Genomic DNA, 20,846 nt, shown 5'->3' with positions numbered 1-20,846 from the left:
GTTACTATGTTGCACAGCTGGTTAGTATGCTGCATAGCTGGTTACTATGTTGCACAGCTGGTTACTATGCTGCATAGCTGGTTACTATGATGCACATTGTAAGAACCAATCCCCAATGGACAACCAATCGGCCTCTGCACTTTCTGCTTGCTTATCCCCCATAAGTCCTAGACCACCAGAGATCCTGATACTCTGACAATGATTGTGATCAGTGCCAGTCAATGTGAATAAATCTTTCTCCAAATCCTGGGTTTCGTTTCTGTCTTTCTACTTTTTCTTTCAATAACAAATATAACATGCTGTTATAAATTTGTGGCAATTATCTGAATGCCCTAGTTTTTTTTTAAAGTGTTTTATTTATAAACATTAAGATGCAGGATTAAATTCCTAGTAATTCATTTTTTAAAGAGAATACAAAACAGTAACAAAAAATAGAAGTGAAGGGGCTGGCCAGATAGCTCAACAGATTAAAGTGTCTGCTTAGGCAGATTCAGGGGCCAGGGGTTCGATCCCCTAGCCTGCTGTGTCAGACCCACCCCTGGGGCATGCTAAGACAGTGAATGAGACTGGAAGTGGTGGCACATGCCTGTAATCCTAGCACTTGAAAGGCTGAAAAACAGGAAGGATCACTACAAGTCTGATCTGTGTAATGAGACATTTATAGACCCTGTGCTAATTTTAAAAAATAGAAACGATACAGAATTTCACTAAACAAAATAACATGAATTCAATAGGATTTATTGTATTGAAGTGTTGTCTTCAACTTGATTGTTCTGATTACCAGATGTATGCATACAAAACTGGGTTAAAAAAAAAAAGAAAAAAGAAAAATGTTATAAGAAATGAAAAATAAAGGACAAAGGAAACAAAATGTTAAACATTAACTGTTCCTTTCCATAGACCAGCAGAAATCCACAGTACAATTATCCGAACCATCCTGCATATGTACATAGATACATTTATTTCCCACACTCCCACTCCTGTCCTTCTCCTCATCTCAGTAATTCCTTCCATCTCGATAGATGTATTCCTTTTTCACAACATCTATTGTACCCTTTAGATTTTATTTACTCTTTCAAATTCTTACAAGAAGGAGACAATACTGTTTGCTGGGGGACAGGGAAATGGCTCAGTAGAATAAGCACTTGCCTGCCAAGCGCAAGGGCCTGAGTTCAATCCCTGGTTCTGAAAAAAAAAAAAAAAAATACTATGTTTTTACAAGTAGATCTGATTTATTTCATTTAAGAGTATGGTTTCAAGTTACATCCATTTACTAATAAAAGCTTACTAATTCATTAATGTAATTTTAATCATGTATTCTCACTTTCTAGTAGATACTGACCTAAAATATAACCTTAAACAAATTTTGATCATTCAGGGCAGGGGAGAGAGCTCAGTAGAGTAAGCACCTGCCTGGCAAACACAAGGTCCTGAGTTCAATCCCTGGTACCACACACACACACACACACACACACACACACACAAATTATAATTCAGAAATAAGAATCTACCATTAATCATCTTATTTATATACCATAACTAAATAAAATTGGGGAAAATTAGGTGATTTATAATGTTTCTTAAAGTTTAAGATATTCAGGGACTGGTGAGATGGCTCAGTGGTCTAAAGTACCTACTTAAAACAAGCTAAGCTAAGCAAAGCACAGGGACCGTGGTTCAATCCCCAAGCACCACATGCCAGCCAGCCCCGCCCCCTGGTGGGTTGAGCTGGCCACACACACACACACACACACACACACACACACAAATAAATAAAATTTTAAAACAAATTAATTAATTTAAAAAAGTTTAAGATATTCAGATTCTCCTATACATGTGCTACAACACTGATAATTTTTGGTCTTTTAGACACACAATTGTCACCTTTACATAAAAGTGAGATGATAAAGGAAATCTGAAATAGTAGTTTGATAATCATTCTGTATTTGGTATTCATGAGGGGAAGGGAGTCACGGATTAAGCAGGCATGAATGACGGGACAGGGTTTTTTTCTGTTGTGGGTTGGAATACAGGGCAGGGTCTCTTCCCATTGGGGGTTGGGCTAGTGACTCACTTGGGTCTGTCCAGGTGATCCATACCTATTTAGAGTACGAAACCCAGGTGCTACCCTTTTAGCATTTGTTTGGCCTTTAGGTCTTTAGGTCTGGTTCACAGCAGGAGCGTCCTACCCTCCCACAGTTGTAAGGTATCTCGTTCTTTGTGTTGTCTACTTCGAGGGCCTGGCCCTGTCTGACCGCCGATAATATTTCTATCTAACTCAGATGCCTGCAATAATAGAAGCTCAGAGAAGTTTCACTGAGTCACAAGTTGGAACTTCCGCCTCAGGGGAAGTAGAGCCATTTTCTCTAACTCCCTTGCAATTGGCACTAAAAGAAGCCAGACCTTGGGCAAGGGAGGGGAGGTCCATGGAGGGTTTTCAACATCTCTGCCCTGTTTCTTAAATTCGACTCCCTAATAATCCAGGACAAGTTGCATGTCCTGGTACCTTTTAAAACCTTAAAGGAATTAAAACAAACTGTTGTTACTTACGGCCCTATTGCTCCCTTTAGTAGCGTAATAGTTTAGTAGCAGTTTAGTAGTTTAGTTTAGTAGAGGTGCTAGGAAAACAGATATGGCCCCAAATTATTGGAAAGGAATAGCGAAAGCATGTTTGAATCCAGGAGATTATTTATTGTGGAAAGGAAGTTTCTTTTTTTTTTTTTTTTTTTTTTTTTTTTTTTTTTTTCTTTTTTCTTTTTCCTTTTTTGCTGGTGGAGAGATTGGAAAATTCTTTGAATATTGCACGGAACAGTCAGCTGCTCGAAAGGCAGTTCACAATTTAGCCACTACAAAAGCTATGCTAATTGAGAAGGTGCCTTTGCTAATAAAAACAATTAACTGACCTTTGCATTGCAAATATATAAGTAAACTAAGAGAGCTGCCCTTAGGGCCTGCAGGGACCATCTAAGGGTGGGGCGTCCCTTACCTGGGCTTCCATTAGGCAAGGTCCTGATGAACCTTTCCAAGACTTTACTGCATGCTTATTGCAAGCGAGTGAGAGGATTTTAAGTGACAAATAAACTAGGAAATTATTATATAAATAATTGGCCTTCAGAAATGCAAATAAATGATGTAAAGAGGCTTCAAGTGCCAACAAATAGCGGGCTACACCCCTGAGATAATTCGGATTTGTGCAGATATTGGGCACTTATATGTACAGAGAGCTGCTGTGTGAAAGGTTATGACCCTGTCATAACCCAAAAATCAAAAACCGGACTCAACTTAAAAGCGCTTTATGTAGCTGAGCTCCGCGGCGCACGTGCTCTCATCTCCAAGTATGTGTGCGCCCAGGAGGGGAGAGACAAGGGTTTTCAAGGCTGCAGACCTCAAGGGAGAGGTCTTGTGACTTGAGCGCAGGAGACTGCAGCACAGGGGTCAGCGTCCACTTTCGGGAAAACAGGTTACATTCTTTCAACATGCAGTTACAATTTTCAGGAACAAATGATTACAATTTATGGTACGTGTTGATCATGGGATGTTACAAAACGATATCGAGATAATTTTGGGAAGTGGGGGTTATATCCTAGAGCCAAGAGTTACTACCTTAGGATATGGGGCTGATCACAATCTGTGGTTAAGAACAAAGGAATAGTTTGAACATTAACAAACTGTGTTCAGAGGTCCAACAAATGGCTTGAGCCACCGAGATGGAGTTTAAGTTGTCAGCTTATACCAAACAGTCCTCGTTAATAAAGTTACAGTGGAAATGTACAGAGGTGTATAATAGAATGCCTATTCTGGTTACAAAATGGAGTCAGTCACATAGGTTATAACAGAAACGCACAGAGTCGTATAACAAAATAGCTGTTCTAGTTACAAAAATGGAGTCAGTCACATAGGTTATAACAACCCTAGTATGAATTGCCAAATAAACTATGGTGGTCATCTAATGTGACTGAAGCCTGTAAAACACAGCTTATCTTCCCAGAGACCACCTCCCCCTTCTTCTCCAACTCAGCCCAGGGTGCAGTTTCCTTTCACCTTCCCTACCAGCTCTGGGAAGACCCCAGTCAGCTCCTCAGGTCTATCTAAACATCCCCCTCAATCCCCTCCCCTGAAAAAAGGCTATAAAAACCTCGGCCTCCCTTTTTTTCTGATCCAGAGAATTCCTTATCTTCCCAAATTCTCTCCATGTCCTCAAAGATAATAAAGCCCCTTTCCCTTTATAATCAAACCCCTTTCCCTTCCTCCTTCTGCCTGTTTCTCTGCTGGGACACCATCAAAACCTATCACCTTATGTTCATCCCCAGGCTGAAGGGGAAACTTCCATTAGGGCCAGCCTTGGCCCCATCAAATAATGGGGCTCTTTTTCCTCCCATGCCACAAGCATCTCTTACGTTTGGCAAGCCACAACCAACAGAGGCGGCTTGGACCTCACTTCCTCCTCCAGATTGCTATTAACTGCTGAAATGGGACCCCAAATTATGCCCACTGGAGTCTATGGATCTATGCCTCAGGGGACAGTGGGAATCAAGCTAGGCTGCAACAGTCTCATTTTAAAAGGTCTCCAGATTTTTGCCTTGTGTCATCAGTGCTGATTATGTAGGGAAATTGAAGTTATACTTCAATCCACCCAAACCATTGTTTAAACCACAGCAGATCCTTACACTGTTTAACTGGTCATTCTTTCTTTGGTAAAAATGTTAAAATTAATAAAGAAAAAAAATAGGGATTGGTTGATTACAGGAAAAACATTTTAAAGGGCTTTTTCAAATGCAAGCATGCATGGCCTTCAGGAAAGGCAGCTGGATTGCCCACCTGGAGAGATACAAAAGGCCATTCCTCCAGGAGTAGAATTTAGCAAAAAAGCAGGAAGTGCAGTGATTGATTCTCTCCATTACAATTAACACTAAAAGACAAGTTTTTGCATTTTCCCCTTAAAATGGTTAGATTAAAAACCTGTTTCAATCCTAAAGATAAAAATAATTAGCTTTAAAAATTCCCAAGATTTACAATAATGGAGCCATTTTAAAAGATTACTTAAAATTCTTTTAATGACTAATAAGGTTGATTGCTTGTCTTATGGTCCTAAATTAAAATTGGTATAAAAAAGCTTTGATATTCTACAAATAAATACAGAGGTTTGGAGTATAATCCAAAAGCAGTACAGTTTAAACAGTGGCTTGATTTTGACATCCCATGTAAATAATAAAAGCCCTAGCGATGACCTCCAAAGGGGTGCAAGCTATGATAACTTCTTCATAATTGGGTCAACTTATGCAGCAAAGATATACTGTGTCTGAAACAGTTCAGATCAACCATTCACGATTTGCAGATTTTCTTTTGTAATATTAATTTTCTCCATCTGGATTTTGGGCTAATTTCTCTGGTGTTATTGACTATTATTATCCTTCAGATGAGTTAAATTCATTTGCTTATTTCCACAGACAGGTCATACAAGGTTAAGTGAACCATGTATATGGCTTCATCTTCCAAAATATAGGACACAGGTTTATCACTGTACAATTAAAATTCAATTACAAAAAGGGGGAGGGGTCAATCCCTGCAATGTCACTTGTCAATATACACTAGTAAAATTTTTAAAGTTCTACAAAAGATGGAAGTACAGCAACAGAAAGAATTCCATCAAGTAAGAAGAAAAAGGCTAGGAAGGGTTCTGTGGAGGGATCTCTGTACTGGACAATGAAAGGGAACCAGTCCACTACTAACCTGGGGCAGAAAGTATGCTTGTGTTTTTCCAGGAAATGCTGAATGACCAATTTGGGTACCAGAGGGAGCTATCAGGCTATACCATGAAGCCAAATCTGGAGAAGAAGTTAATATTGAAGCTAGATTCAACTGGGGGCCTGTTGAAGGAACTGACAAAATGGAAATCTAAAGTCTAAATGGGTGATAAAATATATAAAAATAACTGAGCTAAATGTTACTAGTATTAAAACCAAAACAATACAAAAATATAAAATATGGGCCGGGGAGATGGCTCAGTGGAATAAGCACTTCCCTGGCAAGCGCAAGGGCCTGAGTTCAATCCCCAGTTCTGAAAAAAAAAAAATGCATATTAATTGACAACACAATCTGACTAGTCTACTTATAATTATGAATTTCTAAAAATTGTAATAGGGTTACTGTAAGTTAATCTGGCCAGGTATATATAGTTGAGTGCACTCATAATTTTGTAAAGATGCTTATGTGTATTTGTCTAGTGTGTGTGTGTCATTCCGTGAACAGCTGTTCCTCTTTTCTTTCTTTGATCATTTGTTACAATTTGGTTGGCAGAACCAGGGATTGAACTCAGGCCTTTAAGCTTACCAGGCAAGCGCTTATTCTACTGAGCCATCTCCCTGGCTCATAATACAATTTGGGATACAGACTTAAAAGTATGTTTTCTCCTAGGTTACCAGCTGGTCTAAGCAATATCAAAATCAGTTTATATGCAGTTTATCAAAAAGTTTAAGCTAACTAAGTAAGAATTCCTTACAGTAGGGAGAAATTATTAGAGAGGAGTTCAGCTAATGAATAAGAGGTGTGGCCAACCTTTTGGTTCGCCAATGAGGAGCTCTCAATAACTCAATAAGTCTTTTAGGAGACACCTTCAATAAATTGGTCACTGGTTAAAAGATAAAGTTCTTTCTTTCTTTCTTTCTTTCTTTCTTTCTTTCTTTCTTTCTTTCTTTCTTTCTTTTTCTTTTTCTTTTTTTGGTGGAACCAGGGATTGAACTCAGGCCCTTGCACTTGTCAGGTAAGCACTTATTCTACTGAGCTATCTCCCCTGCCCCAAGATAAAGTTCTTTAAAAATAAAAATTGCAATAGGTTTTCTCTTTAAAATTGCTTTTGGGGGGCCGGGGAAATGGGTCAGTAGAATAAGCGCTTCCCTGGCAAGTGCAAGGGCCTGAGTTCAATTCCCAGTTCCCCCCCCCCAAAAAAAAAAATTGCTTTCAGTATAAAACTAAATTAAGAAACAAAGGTTTTCACATGTGTATGGTAATTCATTATTGTTAATCTCATGGTGTATTGAGTGTGTTCATGATTCCAAGTGTACAGGTTCTTCTAAAATGTAAAACAAAGATTGCTTATTGTGATAAGACATTCTCTTAGATTCAAAACTCTGACTTTAACAACAATTTTGTGATGTATATCCCATTTAAAGACAACTAATCAGGGGCTGGTGAGATGGCTCAGTGGTCTAAAGCACCTACTTAGAACAAGCTAAGCTAAGCAAAAGTACAGGGACCTCGGTTCAATCCCCAGCACCACATGCCAGCCAGCCCCACCCCCTGGTGGGCTGAACTGGTCACACACACAATAAATAAATAAATAAGTTTAAAAAAAATAAAAATAAAGACAACTAATCAGGTGAAATTTTCTTGTGCATTAAATAGAGATGATTGGGGGCCAGGGAGATGGCTCAGTAGGATAAGCGCTTGACTGGCAAACGCAAGGATCTGAGTTCAATCCCCGGTTCTGCAAAAAATAAATAAATAAATAAATAAATGTGAATAAATACATAAATAAACAGAGATGATTGGTTAAAAGGATTATGTTGTGTCAAAATGAAAATTCAAGTATGTCACAACATGTCATTAGGATTGTCCTGCTACAATGTTGTATATGGTCTTGATTTCTAAATTTCTGTGTAAAATTATGTCATTGCTGTCTTCCAACATTCTATAGGGATTTAAATATTAGGATATACATGGTTGTTAGACAATAACAGTTCCATTTTATGTATAAAGTGTTTGATATTCAGATAGATAGCAATATTAAGCCTACTGCCTCTCTTACCAGGTAATGTCATTAAGCTTCTCTTTGTGATGTTTAATAAGTAAAGTTTGGAAACCAAAAATTAAAGAGATAGATGGGCTAAAAGGATGGCCAGTATTTTGGCCCTAGCCTTTCAAGGTCAATGAGGACTCAGGACATAAAAAAACCTCTGCTGTGACATCCTGTAACTCAGTTAAATCCCTGATTTTTTGATCAAGAAGATAATGGGGCCACAGAGGAAGTGATCAGTGATGTATAGTGTGCCTAAGGAGAGTTACATGGACTATTGGACTATATAGGATTACATTGCTGAATTCCAGTACCTAAAATCTTTGGACTGGCATCAAGTATGCAAAGGTCTTGTAAAGAATTCTTCAGGGGCTGGGGAGATGGCTCAGTGGAATAAGCACTTCCCTGGCAAGCTCAAGAGCCTGAGTTCAATTCCCAGTTCTGCAAAAAAAAAAAAAAAAAAAAAAATCTTCAAATACAGTTTCTCTAACTGTAACAGAACACCCATGTCTGACAAAAGAAAACAAAAAAGGGGATATGCTGGGAGCCATGGTAGCTGAAACATTGGTCATCTCTGTGTAGGCTGCAGTAGGCCTCTCTGCCTAACATAGACAGGCTACTTCAGTCCTGAGATAAGTATCCTGACTGGCTTATGTCTGTTATTCATCACTAGGAAACCTTGTGTCAGGTGTTACTAACTTTTCAAAGGTCTAAATAAGCATCGATGTTGTTGCTTGCAGGGTCATCTCACCAACTAGGCAGAGGAGCCACCACCTAAGCCAGCTTTTGTCTTCTTGTCTATCTTTTCTTCTTTCCTGCCAGGGTTTCTCCCCAGGTAGAATTGGTCACACTGAAAGACACATAGATCCCTACAGGAGACCAGAAGGAAATTTTGTCATTGTTTCCAAGTGATATAAGGGAATGAAACTCCCAGCCTGAAAGATGCCTGGGCCAAGTTTGTGTTCTCTAAATTTGAAGAATGAATTTTAGGAACAACGTCGGTTAACAGCAGAACATGTTTCTTGGGGAAAAGAAGCTCCTGTCCAAGAGAGGGACAGAAGGGGACCAAAGTCAGTTGCCTGGGAAGCTGTCTTTTCCAGAGATTTTTTTTTTTTCAGAACCGGGGATTGAACTCAGACCCTTGCACTTGCCAAGGAAGCGCTTATTCCACTGAGCTATCTCCCCGGCCCCTTCAAGAGATTTTATAGAGTAAAACCATGCGGTGAGATGGGTCTAAGGTGGAAAACACAGGTACTCGCTAGGTGGACATGAGGTGGCACAAAAGTATGGTCACCCAATGAGATGACAAGCACAATTCTTCAGGTAAAATTGATTAAATCCAGGACTACATGGGGAAGTGAGTTACATAGCAAGAGGGCACACAAGCAGGCATGAATACAGGACAAGAGCCTTTCCCGTAGGGTGCTGGGTTAGTGACTTCCAGGTATCCTTAAGGTGAGACTCATTTAGAATATCAATCCTGGATGCCTATCATTAGGGAGATATGTGGCTGCATTTGTTTACTCTTTTGTCTTGAGATCTGGCCCACAGCAGGGTTCTCTCTCAAAAAGAGAGAGTACCCTGCTGTGGGTCTTTCTCAAAGTTGCAAATTCACCTTCTCTTCCATATTGTCTCCTTCAGGGCCAAGCCCTGTCTGACTGCCTATAATATTTCTATCTAACTCAGCTACCTGCATCACAAGGATATCCAGTTGTGGACTGTGCATTAGAGTAAAAGCTAATAACAATGGTAGCATTAATACAGTAATAATAATTTGAGTAATCTTCATGTTTAATACTTACGGATTAGCAAGAATTAGTCAGCACCTTAGTGGATTATGTGCATTTCTTTAACTTCTGCTCTATATAATTCCTTCATGACCCTTACTACTCTCATGTGCTCTCTTTTCCATTTCTGTTATATTATTGTGAGTTAACTCTTTATGACTGTCATTATATGTCTTTTTCTTTTAGACCTAAGCTTCTAAGAAATATTCTATCATCTTTGTATTATTTTAAAAAAACTTAGTGCCTAACTTATACATTGGACATTCATTTTAGATGAGCAGATTTACACTGAAGATCTATCAAATTTGAAAAAGATAATGAGATCAATCACATCAAGGATTTTCACCATGTATGATTTGAAATTAAGGCTAAAGTAAAGCCGTGCTTTATAAAGTCATGTGGGAAGTGTTGTAGTTGTGCTTTAATCAAAATGTACAGAAGGAAGAGAAGATATACCGCAGACCAGAAAATATTCCCATACCATCTTAGACAACTGGGTTCTCTCCTGTTTATCAAAGACAGTTTTGTTTGACTTTGTTTTTATTTTTAATTTTGTACAGGTCTCAAAAATCTGAGATAGAGCTATTTTAATCTTATCTCTCCCAATGTAAACTATGTATCCCCACCAGTCTCAGTAATAAATACATTTTGGGCAAATGTGTAATGATTAGAGCTAATTATAACTGCAAGGTTTTATCATCTTTTATATTTTGTGATATTTTAATACTGATGCTTAATTCACAAAACTCTAAAATGAGTATTGCCTTCAGCTTTTCATAATGGACTTAAACAGAGATTTCAAAATTTTTATGATTTGAGTAAGGCAAGATAGCCCTGTTATACCTCAATATAGTTTTTATGTGAGTAAATATGGCCAAAGATATATCAGCTACCAGAAACTTCCACTGAATATGATGATAGATTAAAACAAACTATGCAGAGCACATTTAAAGTCTTTAACATTCTGGACTATATAATTAATTGCATATCTGTGTATTATTTGTCCACTCAAATATAAACAATGGATTCGTCCGTTTTTCCTTGATATGTTCAGAAACCACTTGAGTTCTCACCTCATCTGTATACTATGTATTCGTTATGAACACCAGGGAATTTAAAACTAAAGGCAGAGATGTCACAGCCTCTAATAGTTGGCAAGCAACGTGATACCTGCTATCATGTGCAGTTTGAAGCTCAAGAACCAACTGAATAGAAAGGTAAGAACCATGACTCTTACACCACATACTGAGTCCTGGTTGTACGACTCACATTATTTTAGTAGTTTCCACATATGGTAATGATGCCACTGATACTAGTCACAGAGTATTACTGCAAGAGATGGAGGATTTAATGTTGTATATTCTTTTCAATGCTCAGCATGGTGTCTAATACAAAGTATGAACTTTATTATACTAGGTAATAGCATCATTTTTTTTCACATCAGCCAAATAAAACGCACACTGGACTTTTTCCTATATCTTTCCTAAATCAATTAACAACATTTGGTGGATAAGGGAGAAGGTAAAATGTATTTTACAAAGCACATGGACACAGAAGTGGGATAAAAAAAAAACTTGTAGTCTATCCATGCTTGCGCTATGAAATCCCTTGACTATTCCACCATCATTTATTTCCTAAAGACCAGCTCTTGGCCTCAGTCCTAACCTTTTTCCAAATTCTGTCTCTCCCCTTCACTATCCTTACCCCATTAGGCACTTGCTCTCTGGAAACTATTTTTATATCATATTAAAAGGATCAATTAACGTCCACAGTGTCACTCTTTTCCCTTCTAAACCATGCCCTCAAGCCCATATTTTTCAATTCAACAGTCACTCTACTATTTCAAAAGCTAAAGGCAATTCTTTCCTCACAAGTAACCAAAATATGCTTCTCCTCGTCGTACAGTCTTGATGACAACCGAACTCGGAATGAAGACAACCGAACATGACTGATCCGCCGGCCCAGAAGGACACTTCTGGCATAGAGGAGGACGCGGGCGCTCACCACTGCCAGCGGAAGGGCTCTGAACAAGACTGCTGCTTTTCTATGGCACCAAAAATCAACATGTTCACTCAGTTTCAAAGTTCAGCTGTGCTTCTTCTCATTGCGGTTAACTTGGAAGATTCCTTTCTCCTCTATTTACCTAAGTTTTCTTATTGTGCAATGGCACAATATCATGAATTTGACAAGACCAAGTAACATTGCGTATAGGCAGTGCTTTTAGCCCCGTGCCCTGCAGGAATGCGTTCCAGTTTGCTAACTGTTACTCCCCAGCTGTTCTTCACATGTTTTTCTCCAGCCACCTTCTCAGTCAGTGATGAGCATAGTATTTTTATTTTTTTTGGCGGAACCGGGGATTGAACTCAGGTCCTTGCGCTTGCCAGGGAAGCGCTTATTCCACCAAGCCATCTCACTGGCCCAAGCATAGTATTTTTAGAAAAGAAAGGCTTGCCACAAAGATTTCAAAATGTTGCCTTTAATTTTTGAAGAAATAATAGAATGCACTTTATTTTTATTCCAGTTTACATTTATTTATTTATTTATTTATTTATTTAGCAGAACTGGGGATTGAACTCAGGCCCTTGTGCTTGCCAGGCAAGTGCTTTTTCTACTGAACCATTCCCCGGCCCCACTTTATTTCTATTGAAAGTTGATTTCTTCATTTTCCATAAGCTTTTTAAATCTGAAATATGTTGTCACTTTTATGCACTGTAAAACTTTCTATTTTTCTATCCCTGACTCATTTAAATCTTTGTACATTGTATGCTTTTCTTGACAATTGAAAGATATCAATATTTATGATTTAAAGCCTATTCTAATACTTGAGAAATGAAACCCCCAGGGAAAGGAAACTATTTTTAGTTTTGCAATGAAGCAAATATACTTAGAGGTTTTATTTACACAAATATGTACCATGGAATGTGCCATAAATCTTTTTCAAATGTTAATATTTGAGCTTCTAATAGTATGTGACCTACTTTATTATGTTGTAAATTGTTTTTTGTTTTTTTGAGGTACCAGGGATTGAACTCAGGACCCTGCACTTGCCAGGTAAATGCTTATTCTACTGAGCTATCCCCCTGGCCCCTAATCTGCTTTATTATGAATAGTAAAAGGATTATTCATTTTGGAATAATAGCATTTACAGCAGTGTCAGGGATTAATGATAGTACCACTAAAATGACCTCATTCATTAAAAATTAGAGTGAAACTCATAAGAAGCATATTCTTTAGTACCTTCAGGCTTCTATGTACTGTACTATTCATAGGTAATATTTATTTTCAAGTTCTGATTTTGGTACCAATAGATGACAGTCTTCCAAGTGCTTACAGAATAAAAGTTAAATTTCCTACGAACTTACTAGCTGCATAGCAGAGGAATTTATATGCCTCAACCATAATATAACAGAGTCTGCTAGACGCAGCTGCCAGCCAAGAATCCATGTGCCCCTGACCCTCTGCCTCCTGACATCTAGACTATAAGGTTTGTCCACATCAGGGAAATCCCGGCTTAAGTAGGCGACTTCTGGTCCAGGAGGTTTAGGCTAGAATTTGGTTTCACTAAGTCTGAGAAGGACTTTGAGAATTTAGGAAATAATTGAAACTCCGCAGAATTGCAGCAAATGATCAGAAAATTCAAATGGAACCATAAGAGATCTAGAATAGCAAAAGCACTCCCTGGTAACAGGAGCAAAGAAGTAGGCACCACAATCTTGGGCTCCAAGTTACACAACAAGCCACCATGACAAAAAGCAGCGTGGTACTGACACAAAAACTGGCATGAGAGTCATGAGGAGGAGTAGATGTGGGAAGAAGCCCCAAGCAGGGTCAGCTACCTGATTTTTTGTTTGTTTGTTTACTTGTTTTTAGAGAATACAAACTAGTGATAGAAAAAAAGCATTCCAAATGACACAAAATTTCATCAAACATTAATTCATTAATTTCAGTAATAGGAGTTCAACAATGATTGCTGTATTACAAGGTATTATCTTCAGATTAGTTGCTCAGGCAACTAATATAAATGCCCAAGATTTGCTTGAAGAGAAAAGGAGACAAAACAATAAAAAAAAAAGTTGTAAGAAATTCAAAAGAAAAAAGAATGAAAAGAAAAAAATTTAAACATTGATTGCTCCTTTCAAAAGACCAGCAGAAATTGACAGCTCTATTATCCAAACTATTTTGCATATATATATATATATATATATATATATATATATATATATATATTTACCTGAGTATGTCATTTTCCCTTCTTTCATTTGTCTTCATCCCTGATTTTGAACAAAAGGGGCCCAAAACACACAGGAGGAGAAATAGACTCTTCAATGTGTAATGCTGTCCACACACAGAAGAGGGACTCTGGTCCCATATCTCTCACCTTGTACTAAACAAAATAAAAATGAATTGAACTAAATATTAAGCCAGAAGCAATAAAACTATTGGACAATAAAATAGGTGAAGCTCTGGCAGCCGTGGGCATAGGCAAGCTCTTTCTGAGCGCATAGAACTTGAACCAATAATCGTCAAATGGAATCATGCCAAGCTAAAAGGCTTGTCACAGCAGGAGAAGCCACCCATAAAGTGAAATGACAACCTAAAGAATGGCAAAATAGTTGCCAGTTATTCCTCAGGCAGGACTCATATCTAGAATATACAATTAACTGAAAAAGTAGAACTCCCCCAAAAAGTCCCAATCAAAAAATAGAAAAATGACATAAATAATTCAAGTGGTACAAATGACCAATATATATATGAATAAAAGTTCAAAATCAATGACCATTAGAAAAATTCAAATTAGGGCCGGGCAAATGGCTCCGTAGAATAATTGCTTGCCTGGCAAGTGCTAGGGCCTGAGTTCAATCCCCGATTCTGAAAAAAAAGAAAAGAAAAAGAAAGAAAGAAAAGAAAAAGAAAAATTCAAATTAAAACAAAAGTGCAATTTCACTTTAACCTAGAAAGAATGACCACTATCAAGACATCAAATTTTTGAAAAAAATGCTGGCAAGGCAGGAGGAAGAAAAAGGAGCCCTTCTTCATTGTCAGTGGAACTGTGAACTGGTACCACCACTGTGAAAATCATTACGGAGGGTCCTCAAAAAACTAAAACTAGAAAATTATGTTGTTAGAAATGCCTATTTATTCTCCTTCTGAATGTCTTCCCAACAGAGAAAGGATGACACATCACCATGATACATACCCATGTTTTACAGCAGGACATTTGATAATCACTAAATCTTGGAGGCAGACTGTATGCCCCTCAACAGAATAACAGATGAAAATGGTATGGTATTTACGTACAGTGGAGTACTACTCTACCATAAAGATAATAAACTGGAGTCACTGGGAGGAAAATGGATGCACTTTGAGACTATCATGTTAAGTGAAATAGTTCAGACATGCAAACTTAAGCATCACATGGTTTGTCTTATGTGAGAAAGCTGGAGTAAACGTAAAAAGCAAAATGAAGGGCTGGGGAGATAGCTCAGTGGAATAAGTGCTCGCCTGGCAAGCACAAGGTTCTGAGCTCAATCCCTGGTACCGAAAAAAATAAGTCAAAATAAAAGTTAATAGGAAAGAGGGATATAGTTCTTTCTCAAGAGGGAAGAAGATCAGAAGATAGAGAGAGGGGGAGGGTATGGAGGGAAAGGACAGAATAAGAACTAGGATGACTAATGTGTCCTGCGATGGGCCAGCTCCACACGAGGAGCACACACATCACGTACTGCAAAAGTGAGTAAGAAATGTCAGAAGTAAAATAAAAGTTTAAAAACTGAAGAAATAGATTTCTAGAACCTCCATGAGAAGGACGAAGGTACAGCAGGAGGGCAGCACACACCTTTTTCAATTATCAGGCAGCCAAAGGTGGGATCAAAATGACTCCATTTCTTGCATGCACATTGCTCAGTCCACCTCAGGTATCTGTCATCCAGGTGAGGCATGCTTAGGATGTGAGGGAAAAGATTTAAAGCCAAGTTGAAATTAAGGCCAAAGAGAAAATCCTGCGTGTTATTAGAAACACAGATTGGAGTAAAGGCAAATGAATTAACATTTCCTAAATATCCATAGATGTCTATTGTCAAGACAATTTTGCTGGGACAAAATAGCCCCAAGTCTGTCTCATGGGCTTTAAATTTTACAGCAACACAAAACAGCACATGAAAGTTCTGCCTTCTCTGAAGAACACACATGGCCCCAAGCCCTCTATGGAGATGCCAAGAGGCCACTTGGGAAGGACAAGGAAGTTGTGCCCCAATAATGGTCCAATCAAGAAACTATGAGTTGAGAGGGACCTCAGTTGACAAATGAGCCACTTTCAAAGAGGATGGTGCATTCCCATTTCTTCTTTTCTCCTCCTCTCTGTAGGAGTCAGGCAGTCATCAGAACAGAGCTTGGCTCTCTCTTTTATTTTTTTGGCTGGCTCAGCTCACCCTGAGGGTAAGGCCAGTGCTGTATGTGGAGCCTGGAATTGAACCATGGTGCCTACATGCTTGCCTTAGGTTGCCTAAGCAGATGCTTTAGACCACAGAGCTATCTCGCCAGTCAAGGGTCTGGCTCTCTTTGAATAAGAACCGGGTACAACCACTGCCAGATCTGATGGAAGGGACTCTGACATCACCCAGGAACCATGTGTCTGAGCTAGGAAGAGTGACAGGGAAAGACTGATACTGTCCCTCTTGAGAAAGGGTTGGGTGTGTTCAACAGCAGAAAAAGGATCTTGTGTTTGTGCCCAGAGGAGCAGCCTCAAGGAGTCTTCACCACGGTCCACCAGCACCAGTGCCACATGAAGCAATTTGGGGACAACCTTTCCCAGGCACTTGCAACTGAGTCAGAGGTCAAAAGATGACTTCCAGGGACAAGCTCAATTCAGCTCGGTACCTATTTTTATAAAGCACAAGAATGATGGCTTTGTCTTTCTTTCGTTTTGTTTTTACATTGCCTAACTGTTGGAAGAAAATCAAAATAAGAGTCAGATTTTGTGACATCTGAAAGGTTTATGAAATTCAAATTTAAGCATCCATAAATAAGGTTTTCTTGGAATATAGCCACTCGTAATTTGCATATTACCTATGGCTGCTTCCAGGCTATAGCCACAAGGATGAATATTTGTGACAGAAATGTGTGACCCACAAAGAGTAAGAAATTTGCTATCTGGCTCTTTTTAGCAAAAGTTGATCGATCTCTTGCATAAGTAGTGCAACTGAAGTAGCTCTCTCACCAATGAAACACAAAGAGAATGAATTGTGTAACTCACTAACCCTAGCGTACAAGAGCGGCATGCATAACCCTTTCATATTTCCCCCTTCTTGTTCTTCTTTACACTCTGGCTAAGAGAAGAAGATGACAAAGGTCTTCGTGAAAGCTCCTCAGACCCTAAATTACTGCATGAGGAAACCCTGCCACCCCCATGGGCTGAGCACACAAATAGCAGCAGGCTACGCGCAGTAAGACAACAACCTGAGTGCGGTGTAGTGTGCCCTTGCTTTGTTTTCTCGCGAAGATTATGAAGACTATCACAAGTTACTCACTGTTGACTCTCCCATATGTGTAGGTGGGTTATTTTGAGCTTAGTAGTTTGCCCGGTTCCATCACATTCCTCCAAGTTCTGCTCTATCATGTCTTCTCCACACCCACGTTGTCAATCCTTGATTACATAATACTTTAACCCCCTGGATATTTCAATGAATGAAGTAAGAGTTCTGCATGCAAGAACTAATAGCATACTAAAAAGAATATATAAACAGGGTCGGCGCGATAACTCAGCAGACTATAAAGTGCCTGCTTAAGCAAACGTAGGCAAGCACAGAGACCAGGGTTCGCTCCCCGGCATCACATGCCTTGGAAGCCCTGCCCCTACGGCATGCTGAGCTGGCCAGAGTACGGGCATAGTGGCGCATGCCTGTAATGCCAGCACTGGGGAGACTGAAAGCAGGAGGATCACCATGAGTCCAAGCTGCATAGTGAGACCCTGCAACAACCAAATACATTAAAATAAATAAATAACATAAACAGATTAGCAATTTCAATAACACAAATGTTTCTTTGGTTTCATAAGAACACTTGCAATTGAAGGAAGACAGCAAAGACATTGCAGAAGTTACACTGTGTAGGTACCAGGTAGGGTGTCCTACTACAAAGCCACCTTGGTCAAACTTTGTCCTAGTCAGAGAGACACTCTCTTGGCTCTTTGTTTTCCTAAAAGGTGTACAACTACAACCCACATGGCTTGGGTTGCATAACAGAGACACCACTTAGCCCCATAATCTTCTACTACTCTTATCTGTCATCCACTGTCCGTTTCTCTAAGACTCTGGCAGCTTGGCTGCCTGCTCACCAAATAACCTTAAAGAATTCTACATATGTGTATATATTCTACATATGAAGAATGTTACATATGAGAAACTACATCAGTCAAAAGTCACATATCTAAGACACCCAGCTGACACCAGCTCAAAAGGATGTCATCAGACATCCCTGGGATTTGTCCCTGAAATATTCTTTTATTCACTCAGTAAATGCATATTGGTCTCTTGTTACTAGTTTTAAAATATAAAGACATGTTAAGTAGGCCCACTGTGCCCATCAGGAAGCATACTGAGGAGTCATTTTAAGGATGCAGATTTGGGAGGGGGAAATACCTAAGTCCAGCTCACAGCACTAATAGCAGAATCAGGCAGAGCATCTGGTCTTCCTTCTTTGGAGCCTGAAACTGAGCACTCGGAGAGTTTTCTCACACTAAGAATTCCTGCTGAGAAATTGGTGGACGTATATAATTGTTCATAAGCATGGAAGGACAGGACCAAACAGTATAAAGTAAAAACTAATAGCCACTTCGGTAAAGATTTATAAATACATATTTCGGTTGTCAGAAAATACTCACCTATCTCAGCCCATAAAAGAGTGGGTAGAACATGTACAAGGGAAGAAATATCTCAACTTGATTCTAAAGCAAGAATTTACCAAGATAACTATATTATGGCATATTCATTGCTGGTGGAATCTAAAACATAAACTGGGAAGTTATAAGGCTGAAAGGTAAGCTCAGAGCACATAGTGGAGGCTTCCTGGGTTAAAGCTCTTAGAGCTACTAATAATCCCGGTTAATGTTAAAATAAGCATCTTTAGACAGAGCACCGGGATCATTCTCCGCAGATGTGGAACCTAAAGTCAAGGAAATGAGACCAGAATTAGAACTCCCAGGCAGAAGGATTTTTGATTAATCAAAGAAAAATAGAGTGCCTGGAATGGAACCGGCTGGCAGAAATAGAGGAACTGTGCTGCGTCGGCTCTTTGGAAAGGAAGATGGCTAGATTTAGCTGCTGCGTTGCTCACAGCGGAAGGGTGAAACAGAGACCAGAGTTGCTCCAAGAAGGTATGCTGAAGTTTCTGGGCTGAAGCAGATTATATAATCAGATAGCAACAAAGAGGAAGAGATTCTGATAGTACCTGAGTCTGGGTCTTACACACACTGCTTTTTGGGGGGGGAGGTGGGGACTGGCTCAAACCATCCTGGGGGCAGGGCTGGCACTGCATGTGGTGATGGGGATTGAACTGGGGTCCCTGCCGACTTGCCTATGCTTGCGTGTGCAGGTGCTTTACATTGCTGAGTTATCTCACCAGCCGCCATACTGCTATGTAGAAGATGAAATCATGAGTGGCTTACAAAAAGGAGGAGGAAGGAGAGAAGGTAGGGTGTGAGTCCTCCAAGCCACCAGCAAGCCATCCTCTGCCTGATGTCTTGCAGACTCATGGAAATGGGACTGATGATTCCAGCTCGCTGGAGCCCTGGTAAGGCCATCATGTGACCATCATTCAGATGGAGGAGGAAGGGAGAGTTTTCTAGGAGCAGCCAGGCCTGGAGGGTGTGCCCCAACTCTCTAAGACAGGTGAGGCTACCATTGCCTTATGTGGTATACATGTGCAGAGAAAAAAAATTCCCTTTTGGGATGCATAGAATTTAAAATTTCATATGAATAAGCACTTACCTAGCTGTGTCCAGCAGAAAGATTTATATAATGAAGTCTGTAAGTCAGGGCAACGACATAAGTTAAGAATACATATTTGGAAATATTAAGTATCAAAGTAGCAGATAAAAGAACAAAACATCTAAAGACACCCAAGGAAAGTGAGAACAGCAATGGACCAGGTCCACATACATGAGGACCACTGCATTAATTCCACTGTCATCAGTCCACGAAAGTACAAAAGAGGTGGCATCTGACTGCAGCATCACACTTCAGTGGTGCCAGAGTTCCCACCAGGGTTTCCTACACCTGCAGTATTTTGTAAATCACCTCTCTCATTTGAAGATACATTCATATATACTAGCAGCCTGCGGTCAACTCGTCAGACTTGACTGCTGACTCTATGGAATTATTGCACACCACTAAGGGAGACTTTAGGGTTCACTAGAAACCAACCCGCCAGAGTGCGACCACTTCTCAGTTCTTTTGCTTACCGTGAGATGTGTTGTCAGATCTAGAGGGCAGTGTAATGGTAAGCCAAGCTCAACCATGCCACTGTGTCCACTGGGATGACCTACCTTGGAATTTGGCAGTTAAATGTTACCCTGGTGATCATGAAATCTGAGATGGGCCCATCCCTCCACAGTGCTCCACTGGGCAGGTGGACAAAGATGTGAACTCTCCAAGTGTCTCAGTTACCTGTCTCCTATTGCTGGAATAAAATATCCAACACCCCAAATTAAGGAAGAAAAGGTTTATTTAGCTCATAGTTAGTGGAGGTTTCAGTCCGTACTTGGCCAGCTCCAAGGCAGAGTGGCACATGACAGAGGGCAGCAGTTCCTGGTGGTGGAAAACAGCAAAGAGCAAAGGGAGGGGCAACAGCTTTCACTTCTAGCAAGCCTCTCTCCCTTCTTTCCACGCTGACTGAGAAGACCAGACCTCTGAGGAAGTAGACTGTTCCACCCTTCCTCAGTTCCCTTTTATATCCTCTAAGTGATGAGTCACTCTTGGGGTGGGCCCTCTATACCCTATGGTGTGAAACTGCTGAACCAATAAAGATGAAAACAAAAATTAATTCAGGGCTGGTGCAATAGCACAGTGGATTAAGCATCTGCTTAGGCAAGATCGGGGCCAGGGTTTGATCCCTGGCACCACATGCCATGCCAGCCCCACCACTGGGCACACTGAGCCAAGGACAGAGTCCTGGTGTGGTGGCAAATGCTTGTAATCCCAGTGCTAGGGAGGCTGAAAACAGTAGGATCACTATAAGTCTGGGCTTTGAAGTGAGACCCTACGCGCGCGCGC

Source organism: Octodon degus, unplaced genomic scaffold (assembly GCF_000260255.1).
Source record: "Octodon degus isolate 3935 unplaced genomic scaffold, OctDeg1.0 scaffold00001, whole genome shotgun sequence".
In the NCBI taxonomy this organism is placed as follows: domain Eukaryota; kingdom Metazoa; phylum Chordata; class Mammalia; order Rodentia; family Octodontidae; genus Octodon; species Octodon degus.
Note: the sequence above shows the minus strand (reverse complement) of the source record.